The sequence below is a fragment of the Dermacentor albipictus genome, chromosome 5 (genome assembly GCF_038994185.2).
Source record: "Dermacentor albipictus isolate Rhodes 1998 colony chromosome 5, USDA_Dalb.pri_finalv2, whole genome shotgun sequence".
NCBI classification, from domain to species: Eukaryota; Metazoa; Arthropoda; class Arachnida; order Ixodida; family Ixodidae; genus Dermacentor; species Dermacentor albipictus.
The window spans coordinates 108,750,033-108,768,527 of record NC_091825.1 but is presented as its reverse complement, the minus strand read 5'-3'; the positions used below and the strand labels follow the sequence as shown (position 1 = coordinate 108,768,527).

Sequence of the window (18,495 nt, the reverse complement as noted above, 5' to 3'; positions counted from 1 at the left end):
GTCGAGATACAGTAAATCATCTACGTGTCGGCGCCGCCCTCCTTCCTGTAGTTATCAAAAAAACTATTCCTAAACATACAATGTTCCCCTAGCGCGCTTGCACTCAAGATTATCTGCGTCCACTAATGTTTGGCTATATAGCGCCCGTTTTAATCAACGCTGAGAGAACCCCTCCCCCCCACCCCAATTCAGTATCTGCTAAGGCTCTCTTTTTTTTTTTTTGATATGATATAAGGAGATGTTGGCGCGCAATTTAAGGCGCCGGCTACTCCTTATCTCTTGGGTGGTTCCGTCATACATCATTCAGGGTTCACGGTTACATATCAAATAATCATTTCACACAAGCACCAGGACTTATAAAGCAACGTTTCCACAGGAAGACTATGGCAAATGTCTCCACACCTATGTAGTCGAAAGTCTCAAAAGTAGAAACGATACTGTCGCCTAATAACACATTTTCTAGTCAGCGGATCAGCGGGTACATACAGTATACATGGCAAATGTCTCCACACTTATGTAGTCGAAAGTATCAAAAGTACAAATGATACTGTTGCCTAATAGCACATTGTCTAGTCAGCGGGTGGTATATACATCGTGTAAACAATCATTCACAGTCACAACAAAGCAGTCAACATAACATAATTCCCAAACAGATGGATATATAGAGTCACATTGAAATGAACAGAGCAATGAAAGCACTAATAGCGTCCAGCGATGCCGCTGTCTTCAAAGAAAGTCTTTAGTGCTTTTAAAGCGCTCTTCTGCAAGGCCGTTGTTGGCCAAGGGCCCAAAAGTTTCCTTAAACTGAAAGGTCTGCGGTCTAATTTACTTAGCGCTGATTTAAGTCGGCATCTTGGTGTGTCGTGATGTGGGCAATCTAGAAGGAGGTGATATATATCTTCATCTACAAATCCGCAATCACATTCGGGGGTTTCCGCTCGGCCAATTCTGTGTAAGAAATGCTTTGTGTAGGCAGTGCCTAGCCTTAATCGATGAATAAGCGTTTCCATAGTTCTATCTAATGACAATGAAAATTTGAATTCAATAAATGGATCAATATGATATAAGTCAGAGCTCTTAGAATTCTGGTCAAACCAAGTGTTTCTAGACATGTTGAAAGACGTTGTCCTTATAATGCAGCGTAATTCATTCTTTGATATTGGGAGCGGAGCCGTATCATCTTTCAGGTGCGCTTGTCGTGCTGCTTCATCAGCTGCTGTGTTGCCAGGAATGTTGCAATGCCCTGGTATCCACTGGAATGCTATTGCATGTTTTGCTTCGCTTGCCTTTGTGAGGTATTTAAGTGTTTCATATATTACACTGTCGCTGAATGTTTTCCCCTTTGTGCTGCAGAGTGATGTTAGTGCCGCCTGTGAATCGCTGAAAATTACCCATTTTTGCGCTTCTGCTACTGACAATATAAATTTTACCGCACATAGGATTGCGAACAGTTCAGCCGTTGTGGACGAAGTCGCACGAGATAACTTAAATGATTCTTGTTTGTTGAGGTGCGGTATAATGAATGATGAAGTTGAAGAGGTTGCTGTACTGGAGCCGTCTGTATAGACGTGTGTGTATCCTGAATACCGCATATATATCTGGTATAGTGCTAGTTGTTGAGCAGCTTGAATGAACATGTCTCTTTTGCTGAATATCCCTTCTACTGATAATTCAATTTTTGGAACTGCAAGCAGCCATGGAGGATATTCGATGTCTGAGTTCCAAAATTCATTTTCTGGCAATATGTGAAGATTTTCTTGAATTTCTATATGAACATAACTTCTATCTCGATTCATTATGTCTAAAGCCAATGGGTGGTTTTTATGCTGGGTTTGAAGGCGGAAATAATGCCGGCATGTTTCTGTAGTTCGCATAACTGGAAATGGTGATTGGCGAGCCTCAGCTATTACAAGAGAACTCGAAGTCGCTCGTGGAACTCCTAGACACAGGCGTAGTCCTCTAGCTAAAAGTCTTTGAAGTCTCTCTTCTGACGTGTGGGAAAGTCCGTGTAAGATGGGCGCGGAATATGCAATTTTTTGTCGTATTAATGCATTGTAAACAGTCAGCATGGACGATACTGATCCGCCCCATGATGTGCCTGCAAGTCTGCGAAGTACAGTCACTATGGCATTGACCTCGTTTTCGAGTTTTTTTAAGTGGGGTGCCCAGGATAGCTGCCTATCAAGTATTATGCCAAGAAATCGATGCTGTGTGACAATCGTTAGAGGGTGTCCTTCCAGATTAAGAGTAAAATTTTTTAACACCTTCCGAGTGAAGGGCAATACAGCAGTCTTTGCATGTGATAGTACCATTCCTCTTTCTCTCAAAAATTGGTTGATGATATTTATGCCGTCTTGCAATGCCATCTGGAGTAGTTGAGCTTTAGACCCAGATGTCCAAATACACACATCATCTGCATACAGTGAAAACTTTAACTGTGATGGCAGTCTTCGCGTTAAATCATCCATGACGCAGTTAAAAAGGAAGGGGCTGAGTACGCTTCCCTGTGGTACTCCCTGTTTGACAATATGTTCAGAACTCTTTCCTTCGCCTGTCTGAACAAATATTTTGCGACCTGATAAAAATTCAGAAATCCATCGCAAGGACCGGCCAGACAGACCAAGTTCCAACATGCTTAGCAGAACATGAACGTGACTAACGGTGTCAAATGCCCTCTTGATGTCTAGGAATACTGCTATCGTCATGTTTCCACGTGCACGCTCGTGCTCCACACAGGTTACTATATCTAATATTGCATCCATTGTGCATCTATGTTTTCTAAAACCTACTAAGTAGTTGGACAACACCTTCGTTTCATTACACCACCATTGAAGTCGCGCGTCAATCATTTTCTCCATTACTTTGCATAAACAACTTGTCAAACTAACGGCGCGGAAGGATTCAAGGCACAAGGGCGTCTTACCAGGTTTTAAAATTGGTATGATTCGAGCGACTTTCCAAGAGTCAGGTACAGTTTCCTCTATCCATAAGTTATTATAGATGTCTAAGAGGGCATTTGTACCTGTCGGTCCGAGGTTTCTTAGCATATTGTACGTAATGCCGTCCGGCCCAGCAGCGGACTTTTGGCGACATGATGCAATTGCACATTGGAGCTCGTTTAATGTGAAAGTGTGATCTAACTGAGAATGTTGGGCCCAGTAGCAAGCAGTAATTTTTCGCTTAGCCAACTCTACTGAAATATCAAATTCTGCACATTGTGATGAAAAGGCAGATCTGGAAATTAGCTCACAAAATTCATCTGCAACTAATATTTCACACGTGTCCCTGGCTACAGCGAGAGCACGAAATGGGAAGCTTTGTGTTACAGGTCCGCTTAAAGAACGAATTACTAGAAAAATTCGTGGGACAGCCGTGTGAGGAGACAGCGTGCCGCAGAAATCGCGCCAGCGCCGTTTGCCTAAGCTTTCCATTCGTCTGCGCATTACATTGTGTATTTTCTGAGCGTTTCTGTATGCTTCTAAACTTCCGCTCCGTCGGTAAGCTCTTTCGGATCGGCGTCGGATGGCTCTTAGGTGTTCATATTCTCCGTCAACTGCAGCATAGTCTTTTGGTATTGGGACCTTCTTTGTGCATATGTTCATATTATCCTGCAAAAATTCTGTAAATTTTTCCACTGTTGCATGTTGGTTAATTTGATCCGTTAGGCGGTATCGAAAAGCTTGCCAGTTGGTTAGTCTGCTGTAACGTCTGATATCATAGCGCATGCTAGGGTGGTTAACAAGAATGGGAAAATGATCGCTTCCGCGCGTTTCCATATCTGTTGTCCATCCCACACCATTCACTAGATCATGTGAACACAGGGTAACATCTATGCAGCTTGAGTAATTATTAATTAATTAAATTAATTAAACTAAGGCTCTCTTCTTAACCGGAGGCGCGCAGCGGCGTTGTCGTTGTACGAGACTACGCGCTTCCCTGACTATTGGCCGCAGCGGAGTCGTGCCCTTTCATCGGCGGCGACAAGCAATTACCAGCGGGTTGGGATCACGTGGGGTCGTGCTGCAACACGGCAATCGCCGGGGGTCTCACGATGCTCACTCAGCACGTGGGCCTGTCGATCGACCGACGTTTGATCCGCCGCTCGCCGAACACACACGAACTGTACAGCCCTACGGACCTGCAGACAGCCGAAGAAGAGTGACATCGGCTCGCTATAGATGTTTGTTTCGGACGCTTGTCTCGCTTGTACGCGACGCGTGCAGGCGCGCGGACCGACCAAGACAAAGAGGAGACGCAAGCCGCGACGGCCGTGGATTGGCTTCAGTCGTGGCTCGATTCGGCTTCTTCCGTGCGCGCAACGGCTTTGCGCAACGCGTTGCAGGCGTGCGCTCGTGTAGCACTCGGTGACGCGCTTCGTGTGTCGTGCACGCATGGCCGTGGTAACGAGAAAAGAAGGAGAGAAGGAAGGGGGAAGGGGGGTCGGCCGAGCGGGAGCCTACACGGTTGCCGACACTTATTAGACACGCCGTTCTTCCGAGTTGCTTGCTGCGTGCGCTCGATTCATGCGAGGCGTTCGATAGGGAAAGCTCGAATGATGATTCGCCTGTACGTTTCTTGCCTGCGTTGAAGTCGGCCAAGGGAAGCCTTCACGCCTTTTCTAGATATTCGTCGTACAGCGTGCGCGATAAGCTATAGGCGCTGATAGGCAAGGACGTTTCCCCACGAGTACGACAGGGTGACAAAGGATGCTGAAACGGAAGCTGCATGTGCGCCCTTCGCGATAACAGGGCGCGACACAGTGTATCGGTACGTGAAGGACAATAAGAATGTATTTGTCACTGTCGATGGCTACAGAAATCAACGGCAAGGGCGCTTGTATTGTTTCGCTTTATTTTACCCTTTGAATTATCTTTTCGTGGCCTTGTAGGCGAGAGCGTTACGCGCTCATTTAACTTGACATCGTTCGGCATGCGTTTCATATACAGCCTGTTTCGTGAAGTTAGCAGCACTTTTCGTGGAGAACCAGCTGGAGCTCACAGCTAAACCCCTTTCGAGCAGCTTCTTAATGATGAATGTATGTCAGCTCACCCAGTTGTCCGTACTTCTCCTTGTGCAGTAATACTTTGCATTCACTAAAACTGGTTGCGACGTCTTTTGATTTATACCGTGGAATCTAGGGAGTAAAGAAGAGAAACGTGAACGACTACTAGCCACAACGCCTTTGAATTATTGCACACACCTCGGCGGAAGGTGCACGCCGCGCAAGGTATGCGTTGCAAAAGTTATTTGTTTCGAGTTTTGTTTATTATCATTTGCGAATAGTGTTAGCTTTACTAAGAGAAATAGGAAGATGAGCGTAAAAAGATATGAAGGAAAAAGTGAGCGGGACAGAAATAAAACAGAGCTTATGCGTAGGATCACTGCTAAACAGATGATGCTAATTCATCACCATTTATTTCCTCTTAATGACCCCGATGGGGCATTACATAAGCGGGGGTAGCAGCACCAAACATTACATTGCTTGATGTGACATAAATGACAACAGTGAATAAGAAAAAAAAAGACCGAATTAAAAGACCAACTATATGTAGCAAGAACTACATACAGAAAAGATATCGTTAAGGGGCGACGGGGGACAGATTTATCTTCTTACGTTTACTTACTGGTGATTCAGTAAGGTTGTTCCTTCCTTTCTGAGGGAAAGACAAAAAGCACATCAAAACATTTAGGTAATAGAAAGGGTTGTAAGGCTATCTTTGAATTTCGAGAGCTTTCTCTCATCGAAGATAGATTCGGGAAGTTTGTTCTAGTCTTCAATAGTGCGCGGTAGAAAAGGTTGATTAAGGGATTTGGTAGATCCGAGGAGTCGTTGTAAACTGCAAGAATCGAAAATACGGCGGGAAGTACGATTAGGAGCAGCAGAACACCATGAATATCCGGAAAATTCTAATACATTTCGTGGAAGAAAGACGAGTGATCCTGCGGCACACTGCTAAAGATGGAAGACCTATATAGGGATGATTTGATTCTGGTAATACTAATATTCCTCTCATATTTAGAAGTGATAAACCGTGAGGCTCAGCTCTGAATTACTTCTAACGCGTTGATTAACTAAGCTTGATCGGAGCTCCAGGTGGAGGATGCATGCTCAAATATGGCACGGATAAAAGTTTGCGAATGAAACCGTTGTCCGTGCGGACAACGTCTTTTTTTTTTTTAACAGTGGTAGTAACTCATCATAGTTCACGGCCCTATGCAATGTACACCTTACGCAGACTCGAATATTACCAGCAATCATTATTAGAGTGAGGATGCGCCAAGAAAACGTCATAGTTGCGAAGACATCTAAAAGACAAACGTGAAGGCAGCATTAAACAAACTCGTTTATTCATCATGAACGTTATGCAAACGTACATGAGCAAGCTAGACATAACATTAGCGGCACGTAGTCACAATTTAAAACCAAAGCCACAAATATGTTGGCTAATGACGTCTTGCAACGTTGCCTCTCCTTTTTTTCTTTTCCTTCTTTCTTATTCAGGTATACGGTATGCATAGCCGCTTCGCTTGCTGGCGGGATGAAAAAAAATTCCTCGAGAATCTTCAGCCATTCGGCGCGTATTCGTATACATACGCATTTATTTATTTTTTTCTTCCCGATTGCTCAATCGAATCCCGCCACCTGGCACTTGAAGCGGTATACCTTATCGCGATACGAAGTGTCGTCACTGGCGTCAGCGCGCATTTCCTCGCAGTGTGCGACGCGGAGGATGTCACCGGGACTCGGCAAGGCGGGCTCGTTCCCGCGCGCGGTCGTACGTATCGCTCAAAGGCGACAGCCGTCGCGACGTCGCACTCATTTCGAAATTCGCGTGGAATGCGGGACGTATACGTATGCGACGCACTCGCGCGACGCTTCTCTTTCTTTCTTTCTTTCTTTCTTTCTTTCTTTCTTTCTTTCTTTCTTTCTTTCTTTCTTTCTTCGAAGGAGCGATGGCTTGCGCATTGCGATCTCATCCTGTCACGGGTTCACTGCAATTGCTGTCCCGGTTGTTTGGCAGGATTGCCTCTCGGCCCCGAGAAACCTCGGTCCTTCGATTGCCCGACCGCTGCCGCCACCGCCCCTTATCCTACCGAGTTGTGACGCGCGCCCATAGCTCAACGTTGCACAAGTGGGATCGCCCTCTTCACCTAGCTACACACGCTACACTCTGTCTCCCTAAATCAGTGGCACCGCTGTGGAAACTTCGGTGGATGCCGTTCGATCGGGGTCCCGTATTAAAACTCTTACGCTATCTATGGTCGGTGGGTACACGACAACGAATACCACGGAACTCTGCTTGATTTCATACGCAGCACTGGTCTTTCGGCGTACATACAATACGCACCCTACGTTATGTCTCAGGCGAATGTTGAGTGCGAGTTAGAAAAAAAAATGTTCATAAGAGCAAATGCTGCAGCCAGTCCTGGTGTTGGACATACCCGATTATCAAGGGTGGCCAGGCTATGGCATAAGTCACTCATGAGCGGGAAGCTTCGCGAATTCGGCGCCGGGAGATTAACTCGCGAGACCCGTATCCACGAACGGCTTCTTACGCTTTATATTTGATCGTAAGAGCAAATTCCTGCCAATCCTGATGCTCTACATATCATTAGCGCTCGAGGGCGGCCGGCCAATATCAGTAAACAATTATCTGGTGAGTATGTTATCGATAGAAAATCTGTGAACCGTAAGCACTCTTACAAGTCACCTACAATTTGCCTAACTTTGATCATGTACCTTCTGTAATGTGGCAAAAAGTAAGCATTTTCGAATTGGATCGGTCATTTAAGCGAAGCAGTCGTGTATGTGAATTCGACTGAGTTCTATACACCTTCACTGCCCCTACCATAGCCCGCTCAAGTTGTCTTATCGTTGCACGTATCCGCAGACTGACTTCATGCTTGGAAGGAGAGGGAGGCACGGGGTGAGAGAGGACAGAGACGCCGCGGGACCTTAGTTGATTCGTGTCCCGAATTGAACGCACCTTCTTTTATGCCCGCGTCGTCTCGCTACCGGTTGTTATCGTGCATTCGAGATCGGGTCGGGTGTGCAATGCCACCACGTGTGTTTTCTTTCGCGCCGCTTCGATAGCGGTCTCCTGATGACGTGAGTTATGGGTGATGAGCCCTTTCCGATGGGTCACGTTGTTTGGTAGCTTATAATGCCAGTCTCGTTTCCAAGCTCGTCGTGGTGCATCTCGTATAGTTTGGCGGTGAATATTCGACCAATTCGAGAGCCAACGTCGCAGCTCCTAAATGCCACGCATCTCTCTGGGGCACCAGGAGCAGGTTTTGTATTTTTGTCGTGTCTTTTCTTTTTCTTGGGACGGCATCGGCCTCGCAAAGGGATCGTTTAGCCACGTGCAGGGTTTTTCCAACTACGTTTCGGGATCATATCTGACGGATCGAACTCATTTATCTCGGTTGCATGTCTGGTATATGTGCCAGCTACTGGAAATAACTAAGCTGCGGCCAACATCCGCTGACTCAGTTCAGTTCAGCTCCGCCGCCTTCATGGCATGAGTATTGCGATATCGTTCGTAATGTCAGGCTGCCCTCACCCAAACTCTCACGAGTCTTCATAAAAAAGCGCTAAAGATGAAAAAGCACATACGACAGGACGCACCAGTCCTGTCGTATGTGTTCCTTCGTCTTCGCCCGAATAAAAACAACAAATGCGTCTCCTTTTAAGAGAATCTGCGAACACACTTTTGCCTATTTGTCATAAGTAATCTAACTTAAATTACGCACACAGATAGACAAAGGAATAAAATGAAACATTCTTTTTATTGATTGATATGATGAAAGTTTGCGCTTGGTGTGTCGTCTTCTCTTACGTCCGTGTCGTTTTCTGCTGCGCAATGTCATTTGAGTCGTGGATTACCAACTTGCCCGCAATGCTGCTTTCATTAAAACGGATAAGTTTGCGTTCGAACCGGCATCTGCTAACTTGTCTTATGAACAGGCATAATGCTGCTGACACACTCGTACTCCTTCATACTTATGCGCATAGCTTGTACAGAAAAACGTGTTTGTTGGCAGTTAATCCACACACAACTGCATTACAACAAAACAATGCCAGGGAAAAAAAGAACTATATTACGAAGAAAATCTCAAACCCACGGTGCGAGCAAAAACATTGATATAATCTGCAGTGAGACTAGGGCATATCATATAAAAGATGATTGCACAAATAAAAAGAAAAGTCCTAGAATATATTGGTATACCTCATCGCAAAAGGCATAGGCCATTAAGTGCTACAGTTTAGATCGTAAGGTATACATGCTGTGATCGTCAACAGTTTACATCAGATAATAACATGACAAAACTTTGGTGTGAAGAACCCCGCGCTGGAGACCAGTGGCATAACCAGAAACCCCTATCCCCCATCCCCAGTGTAGGGTAGCAAACCGGAGACTCATATCTGGTTAACCTCCCTGCCTTTTCTCTTCATTCTCTCTCTCTCTCTTGTGCCGCAGTGCACTCACTTGACCAGGGAGGGTGAGGAGGCGCTTGAGAGGCCCCATACTAACAAAGAAAATTCTCCGAAGGCGCGTGACCGGTGTGTGAGCCCCTGGCAACGCCACTGCCCAAGACAGAGGCATTCAGCCAGTATACAAACTCTAACGGTTCAGATCTCCGATGCCTACTGACTACGGGATGTCGCCTTCTCCGCATACACATCGTACTGTATCATCGTTTCGTGCGGCTTAGGGTCGCTGCACTATGTGGCATATGGATGGATGGATGGAGTAACTTTATAGAAAGGTCCTGCGAGCTACGGGGCGCAAGGCCCCATAGGGCGGGCTACTCCCACGTTGGGACCGGGAGTTTTAACTCCCTGGCCGCATCGTGGGCTCGCTGGACGGCCCAGAGCTGCTCCGCCAGGTCCGTGCTGCGTAATGCGTCTTGTAGCCTGGCGGAGTCTTGATCCTTGTTTTCGTGGGTCCGACCGCACGGCCAGAGCAAGTGTACAAGTCGAATTTACTTGCTGCGCCCACGGCGATCACCGCGCGATGTCCTCCGTTCGCCGCTTCGCGGCCACCGCCGTCGACGACGTGTTATGATGGGTTACAATTAATTCCCCGGCGACTTCGCAGCCCAGGCACGTCTCAAATCGCGCCATTTAACGCGGCCATTATGTCATCGTTTATATACCTGACATGGACAGCAGCTTTGTTCGTCCTACCCACGACGTGGTCTTTCTTTCCTTTTCTCCAGGAAAAAAGAAAAATACGCAGGCCGCGCCTGCTATACGGATGAAAGGAATTCCATTCTTAAGGCGCTACGCTATTGCTTCGCGTGTACGAACTGAATCCTGCGTGAACGGCCGCAGGCCAAATGTGTCGCCGCGGCGTAGCAATCATTGCGCCTCCCGGCTATGCATAGCGCGTTCTTTTTTTTCCTTCCTTTTTATTTATGTATTTTTGGGGGTTTACTTGTTTCTTTTTTTTTCGAGGCACTGCGCATTGACTGACCTTGATATTGTTTGTCGAATATCAATGATCTTGCTTCTCGGAAAATGGGGCGCTTTTCTCTCTCTCTCTCTCTCTCTCTCTCCCTGCATCAGATTTGGCCGCAGTGTTTACAAGCCGTTTCTCGAAGAGCATGACATCAGCGAACCACTTATGTGTGTAGTTTGTCCGTGTGACCGAGAGTTCTCGACACGCTTATTTGAGAAATCTGGACGGAATAGAGGAAAGAAGCGATGTGAAAAGAGTTGAACGTGGCCCTTTTGTGACGAAGGAAGCCAGCAACGTTACGCAACGGGGTAACATTCCTCGCTTGCGGGAAATATTTTACCGCGTTTTCGTTGACTCCAAGTTATTACACAGTGGGGCCCCACAATCGTGAGAAAATGTGTGACGCGTATGAAATGGCTGCAAAGGAGGACGCATACATTGAAACATGATTCGCAGGTTAGTAACCGAGCACTTCAGACAGTCTTTTATTGCAGCCCCGTGCGAACACTAAGCTTTATTTACGCGGCATGATGACGTAGATAGGTTAGTAGATAGCTTTATTTGTGGGCTAGTCAACCTCCGAGATGTTATCTCAGAACTTTGCGAAAATTTTCCCTGACCTTATTTTTTGCTCTCCCATATGTATTGACCGTGAACGATTCCAGTTCTTTTGTTGCAGCCAAATCACACGTATAGGTTTCTCTTAAATGCAAGGCGGACTGCACTGAGAGAAAGTGATATCTCGCAGCCCTTTAGCAGGGGAAGTTATCTTTACTTGACATAACGCATGACTCTGCTGGAAAGTATCGAGTGAAATCGGTCTAAACTGAACCAATTTGTAATTCAAACTGAATCGGAGGTTGCCGGCGGAAAAATCAGCAGCGCCCTGTTTCTTTGTGAGTTATAGCGTTTAATGAAGTGTGGTTCGCGAATTTCTCTTTAATTTCTACCGTCGGCGCGCGGCATTACAATCTTGAGCTTCCCGATTGCATCCAATGTCCGCTGCATTTACCATTCTTCGGATATACTTTTATCGAACTGTATTTTTTGGTATTATTGGTATTCCTCGCTGTTATTCTCACTGCATCCACTGATTTGAGCAAGATGAGTTAGTAATTCACTTTAACATGTATAATGAAATTCATGTTTGAGCATATAATAATATATTGATTGCACATGGCGTGCGGATCAACATCCGTTACTTATGGCGGGGGCATATGAATCGCGTATTCAAAATTTTTAGTATAGTTTATAGAATTAATACGTTCGTTGGTGATATCTGTTTGCGTGTTATGCGAGAAAAGGAGTAGTTTCAACTTCTTAACTGCGTCTCTGGGCAGGCGGCTCCGGCGTGGCCTACATTCACATTTGTCTGCACATTTATTACGAACAAAAAGTCAACTGATCTGACTGGTCTCGATTACACGACCGCCTACGTACAAACGCGCATTAGCTGGTATGTGATTGTTGTTTTACTACAGCGTGAATGGGGATACTGAATGAAAAAGAAATGAAGAAGTCCATTCGCACAGCACGGGAGAAGCAAATAATTTTCCCCCTTAGTATTTCTAAACTAATTCACAAATGAAAAGATCGAGAAGCATTTGGGTCACGTGAAGAGATATTGGGAAGCTTCGACCACGTATAAGGACGCCGCCGTGCTGAGCTCGAACACGCGTCCCGCGTTGACCTTTTCGTTTTCACTCACCGTACAGCGTTCTCCGTGTCTGTTTGCCAGGTGACGACCCCTGCGAGTTCGTCTTGCTCCCATTGCGCCACGTGTTAGCACAACCCACATTCAGCGCATAACAGGGGCCCGAAGGCGTCACGCCCGACGCTCCTCCGAGGACCGCGTGTGACGCATACGCGCAGCGTCTCCGTCGTCGACTGAGTTAGCGCAAGACAAAGCGATCTCGCCTCTTCTCGCGAGCTTTAAGGCAAACAAGTGTCGATGAGTGCAGTGACCCGATCGAGAGCGAAAACGAAGGGGCGCCGGCGCTTACAATATCGTTACGGCTGGCTATAGCCGTTGGGAAGCTCTCTATACTCTACGCGGCCACGAGGCGTGCAGACGTGTGGGTAGCAACTTACCGCGAATAAATAATGTCGAATCGCATGCATATACGTAGTCGCGTATAGTGAGAGACACGTATATCGTCCGCTCGTTTCGCCGTCCCAGCGCGGTCAGCCCGCGGTCCGACTCTTGAGGAGCGAGGAAGTCTTCTCGAACTTTGCATACGCGTTTATGGACTGAATCGTCATGCGCGGCGCGCGGACGCCTAGCTCTCTAACGGTTTGGCAGCACGACGATGGCCTCTCGACTCGGCGAACCGAAAGAGAAACGAGGCCAACGTGCTCCGTTGGTTTTTACCGCGACCGCACACACGGAGTGCGCTGGACCAAAGACTGCGGGCCTTTCGTTGGCTTCTGTAGGAGATTCTCTTTCATTCATTCCCTTATCTTGTTTCTTAGTTTGCCGAGTTCTCAGTATTCTCCGACGCCGAAGCATCGGTGTTTCGAACAAATTGTAGCGCTTATTTCGGCGTTTGAGGGCTCGGTCGCGCAACGTTTGACAATTCAATGTATCCGCCTTAGCTGGCAACTAAATGTTAACCACGTCTGGATTGTTGCGGCTAGCAGAAGGATCGTAACTGTGTTGGCGAGTCTCTCGCAATGCCCTAGCAAAAGGCTCTCGTGACGTCATGTGCGTCCCTACACCTGTACTCTTCTGTCTCCAAGGAAAACCAAGAAACTGGTTTTCGGCCTAGTAATTGCAGTAATTACGCATTAGCAGTCTAAGGTAGCCGAGTCCCCCTGTCCCTCATCATCTCTTAAAAACGGTCCTTCTTCGGTGACCACTAGCGTTTAACTTGTCCGTGTGAGTGATTTCGACAGGCGTTCGCTCAGGACCCCCCCCCCCTTTCTTTTTATTATTATTTTTTTTCTTTGGCACGCGGCTGGCTGTCTGGCTCAGTGGTTACCGCGCTCTGCTGCTGACTTCTACACCTCGGTCTATATTCATGATTACGGTAGCGGAAGCATTTTGATTGGGGTGTTTGTAAAAATAATATATTAAGATGTTAGCACAAATTACCCCAATTGGTAGAAATTAAGCTGGAATCATCGAGTGCGACGCCTATCTCACCAAGCAATCAACCGGTCCATTGGTCACTCACTCACTCACTCACTCACTCACTCACTCACTCACTCACTCACTCACTCACTCACTCACTCACTCACTCACTCACTCACTCACTCACTCACTCACTCACTCACTCACTCACTCACTCACTCACTCACTCACTCACTCAATTTTTGGTAAGTGGAGAGAGCGAGAGAAAACAAGGATAGGAAAGGCAGGGAGGTCAACGAGAACAGCATCCGGTTTGCTACCCTACACTGGGGGTGGGGAAAGGGGAATAGAAAGAGGATGAAAGGGAGAGAATAAGCACTGAGTACGTATGGGAGGGACACCATTCATTAAGTGGAAAAGACTGATTCAGCTTGGGCGCTGTAATAACCTACCGAGCTGGCAGATTGTTGAGTGTTTGTGCAGTCCCTTTTGAACATTCGCGGCTGCTAACCGCATCACAAAGGTTAACTCTGGGGCATGCCCTAATGCTCGTGTTGTATCCCCGGCTTGCCTAAGCTGAATAACCTGAGGAAGATGCGCACGTACTTATATTCAGTCACTCACAGGCCCATGAATCAGTAAAGGTGCACACCGGCATTTTATACGCTCGCAAGTCTCTAGAAAACTGTCCACGAGGACGTAAGCTTAGCGTTTGAGACAATGCAGGTGCTGACTTAATTGAAAACTTTGGACGCCAGCCCATCAAGAATACTGGCAGGCTGGCCCGGGTGAGTGGTATACGAGATGATCACGATACGCATGTTCACACCGGTACGCGCACGCGTAAACACACATGCACGCAGAGTCTGCGACCCCCTCCCCATTGTTCTCCAGGTTAACAAGAGGTGTCCGAAGCGCAGCAGGACACCCCGTGTTCACGTCACTTCCAATGTAAAGAAACTGTGAGAAAAAAAAATCGAGAACGCACTCCCTTGAACTCTCGACTGCCGTTCCTTTCACGTCACTGAATTTCGCGTCGCAGTCACTCGATTCCTTACGTCAGCGCACGACTGAGCCTCTTCGACGGCTCATTGTGCATACACGAGCTCGCGCACTGCGCGTGGCGTCGTCGTTCGGGGTGCTGACTCACACCGCAGAATCAGCGGCGGCGCAACGTACGGCACGTGCGACACGCAGGAGAGAACGTGTGCGGGGGTGCTTTCTAGAAGGACGTCCGGACAGCCCGCACAACGCACCGCCGCATAGAACGCTCGCAGTACTACACCTTGTGTCCTGCCTTCGCGCGCTTGGTGCGACTTGCCGCTTGCAGGACGGCAAGAGACACGCTTGACTTGTGGCCGTTTTGCCTGTCCGCGCGCGCGCCAGCGCCTTCTTTACGCTCCTACAGCCGGCGACGCCAATTCCCTTTTCTTTCTATTTTTTTTTCTCTGCCGTACGCGTAGCTCGGCTCCGCGCTTTCGCTTTTAACGCCGCCGGTCAAGCCTGCCTCGGACAGACGCGCACCGCCAAAAGCGAGAAGGGAAAGGAGGAGCAAGAAGAAGACGAAGGTGAGGCAGCCCCGCGTGGCGGATGGTAATTTGTTTCGACAACAACGCCTATTATACGCGAAGGGACCCCCCGCGGTAGTATAGCGCGGCGCCGGCCGCTGACGCCGCCAATCCGAGGTCTTCTTTCCTGGGGACGTTTCGGAGCGAATGCATCCACTCCCATGTGTCGGTTTGGCGAAGCCTTCGGCCTCTTCTTCCTCTTGGCATGTGGCCCAGTGCGGACTCGGCGTTCGCGAGAGAGAAGGCTAGCGTGCGCGCGCGCGCGCGATGTGTGTAATCTGCCGCATTTTCCGGCGAGTGACACGGTTTCGACAATATTGGCGTTAGGCACGAATGAATTCGTCTGTTCCTTCGGCTTCATTGGAAGTGGTGGGGGATGAGTCAACGTCCCTCTTGCTTTGAAGCACAGTAGCGCAGGAGGTTATCGGCGATTTACCTGGTACATAAACACCGCCACTTCAAAGGCAGCATCTGAGATCTGCCCGCAAGTAACCCTTTCGTACAGCGGTCTGTACCACCACACATGTATTACCGTATTAGCACGATTGTATACCGCGCCAGAGCCTCACAAAGAAGCTCGAAAATAAGTTAAGGACCGCGCAGTGAGCGATGGAATGAAAAATGTTAGGCGTAACGTTAAGAGACAGGAAGAGAGCGGTGTGGATCAGAGAGCAAACAGGGAAAGCCGATATTCGAACTGACATTAGGAGAAAGAAATGGAGCTGGGCAGGTCATGTAATGCGTAGGCTAGATAATCGGTGGACCATTAGCGTTACAGAGTGGGTGCCAAGAGAAGGGAAGCGCAGTCGAGGACGGCAGAAGATTAGGTGTGATGATGAAATTAAGAAACTCGAAGGCGCTAGCTGGAATCGGTTGGCGCAGGACAGGGGTAATTGGAGATCGCAGGGAGAGGCCTTGGTCCTGCAGAGGACATAAAATACGCTGATGAGGATGATGATGCTGATAACATGGTGCCGATTCTACCGCGTACATTGACTAATGAAACCTGAGTCAACGCGTACCGTGTCGAAGCGATATTACGGAACATACAAAGGCACACATACACGCATGCAGCTAAATCTTAGCGGCTAGTGGCTATCGGAGACCAACGACACCTCCGTTTCGCTGTCTACCGACCACAGAAAGCCGTCTTCAGTTCTATTTAGTGCATTAAAAATGCCACGTTTCTTAAAAGCTCGGGCAACCAGCGTCTGCGGGAGGGCATTCCACGCACCATGGAGCCACCTTGCGGTGTCTTCGAGCGTCCCTTTCTCAAGGCGACTCGTTCGATGGCAGTGTGGATTGCAAGCTTGCGTTGAGCTTTATTTTTTTTTAATAATAATTGCTTTCATTTCTGATTCTGAGTAGAATCAGTTACGATCATAACGTACACGCAGATTTACACGCAACTTCTATAGGAAAAAAAGGGCACGTTAGAATCGTGCAAATACGCTATGCACGTGAAGAAGAATGGCCGCAGGTGAAGCTCACTGGAACAGGCTCTGCCAACGATGTTGCAGCTGTAATCGCTGCTCTGGCCTTGCTTAATTTTTATGGAATTTATAAAATGGAACACTAAACAAGATGTTACTTTACTAAATTTCTGTATGAGGCCGTTGCAGATATTTTGTTTACGTCCCGTTTATCTACAGTTTCTTTTTTATGAATGTTGCGGAAATAATCTTGTCCGTATCTGCGCCATACAGAACTGCGATTTTCCTTTTCTAAATTTTCTTAGCACCAATGATTGCTTCTTATGTTCGTTAGTGGTGGATATAACCCCAATACGTACTCTTGATGTTACAATAAACAAGGCCGTCCTTATAGCTTTTAGTCCCTGAGCTGCCACGGTTGCTCCTCAAGCCCGATTTCAGGGGATCAAATACCGCCCGCCACGGCTGCATTTCGGTGGGGGCAAAATGCAAAATACGCCCGTGTAGGACGCAATACGTGTGCGTTAAAGAACCCCAGGTGGTCCAAAATATTCTGAAGTCCCCCACTACGGAGTGCCTCATAATCATATCCTGGTTTTGTCACATACCCCCCTGAAAAAAAAAGAAAGCTTTCCATCTCTGTACGTTCACACATCGCCACGTCTTCAACAAAGGGGCACATTTTCTGTAAGTCACAGCCTTGCCGCTGGCCCAAAAAGCGAAACGTGTGGTGATGTACGGGGAGTCATGGCATTGCAGCCCGATCGCGGTATAATGATACGGGAGCTCGCACAAACTGAGCGATAGCACACTCGACACGGGAAATCGCAAAGCCTGTGGACCCAGTTCGCTTGGACAATTAGACACATTGATTTGCCCTCGTCAATCCCGAGTCAAAAGCACATCCGAACACGTCTACAATTACTGGTAAAGCTCGCCACCACGCCTATACAGTTCAGTTCATCTTCCCCGAAGTTTTCAACCTTGGCTCACAGAAGCGCAGAAAGTATTCCAACGTCTATTCCCCTATGTATTATACATAGGAGGAAGGAACTGCATGGAGGTTAACAAGACTGTCTAGTTTGCTACCTAAACTTGGAGATTGGTATGGTAAGCAAAAGAGAAAGATAAGGCAATTAAGAGTTAAGATTACGCACGCGCTCTTGCAGTGTACGAGGTACAGCGTTTATACAGTCGGGCGCTCAAGTGTTTAGTTTTCAGGAATTGAAGAAGCGCACGTGTATGCCTCCCCATACAAACAACGTTGTCTGCAGTGTCTATAGGCATCGACATGCATTAGTTAGGAGGCCGCTAACGTTGTGACACTCGATCGTCAATAAAAGTACAACCTACGACTTCATTGCTCTTCATTAGACCAACCACCAACGGTTTACAGAATCAATCGGAACTGAAGCTCGACATCGATAACAGTGGGCTTGCGTCTCTTTCCAATACCTCTAATACCCTCTTCATGTTTACGCTCCAGCCCGCAGTGTTTCGGAATGTGCGGATGAAAACGCGGACGTAGCTCTCTCTCTCTCTCTCTCTCTCTCTCTCTCTCTCTCTCTCTCTACTGATTTCGTAATTACGCCCGTTCGTCCTTCCTTCGAGCCTCCTTTCGCAATGCGAGCTGAAGGGCGCCGCTCAGTCTGCCGCAAGCGAAAGAAGAAAACATGTGAACTTCTTACAGGTATATAGTGGTTATGGTGTGTGTGTGCCCGTTTGTGTGCGTGTGTCTGTGTGTGTGTGGTGTGCGCGTCGTATTTTTAGTTGTCTTATTCTTTTTTTTTTCCGCATGGAAGGCAATCCGGCTGCCACGCGTGCTTCTGCGCTGCGTTTTCCTCTCTAGTTGGCGGGACAGGATAAGCAGCCTTCTTCTGAAGCCTCCCATGCAATTAGTGGCCTCCACGGGGAGCGCTGCGGTATAGCTTTCGATTCTGGTTCTCTTATTATCG

The 18,495-nt window shown here is 47.6% G+C and overlaps 1 protein-coding gene across 3 annotated transcripts in view; it reads left to right on the top strand.

Annotated features, from left to right (window-relative positions):
- The window catches only part of LOC135920702 (rho GTPase-activating protein 20-like), a 712,294-nt gene that overhangs the window by 442,828 nt on the left and 250,971 nt on the right, over positions 1 to 18,495 (top strand). The gene's annotated exons all lie outside the window — the stretch shown is intronic.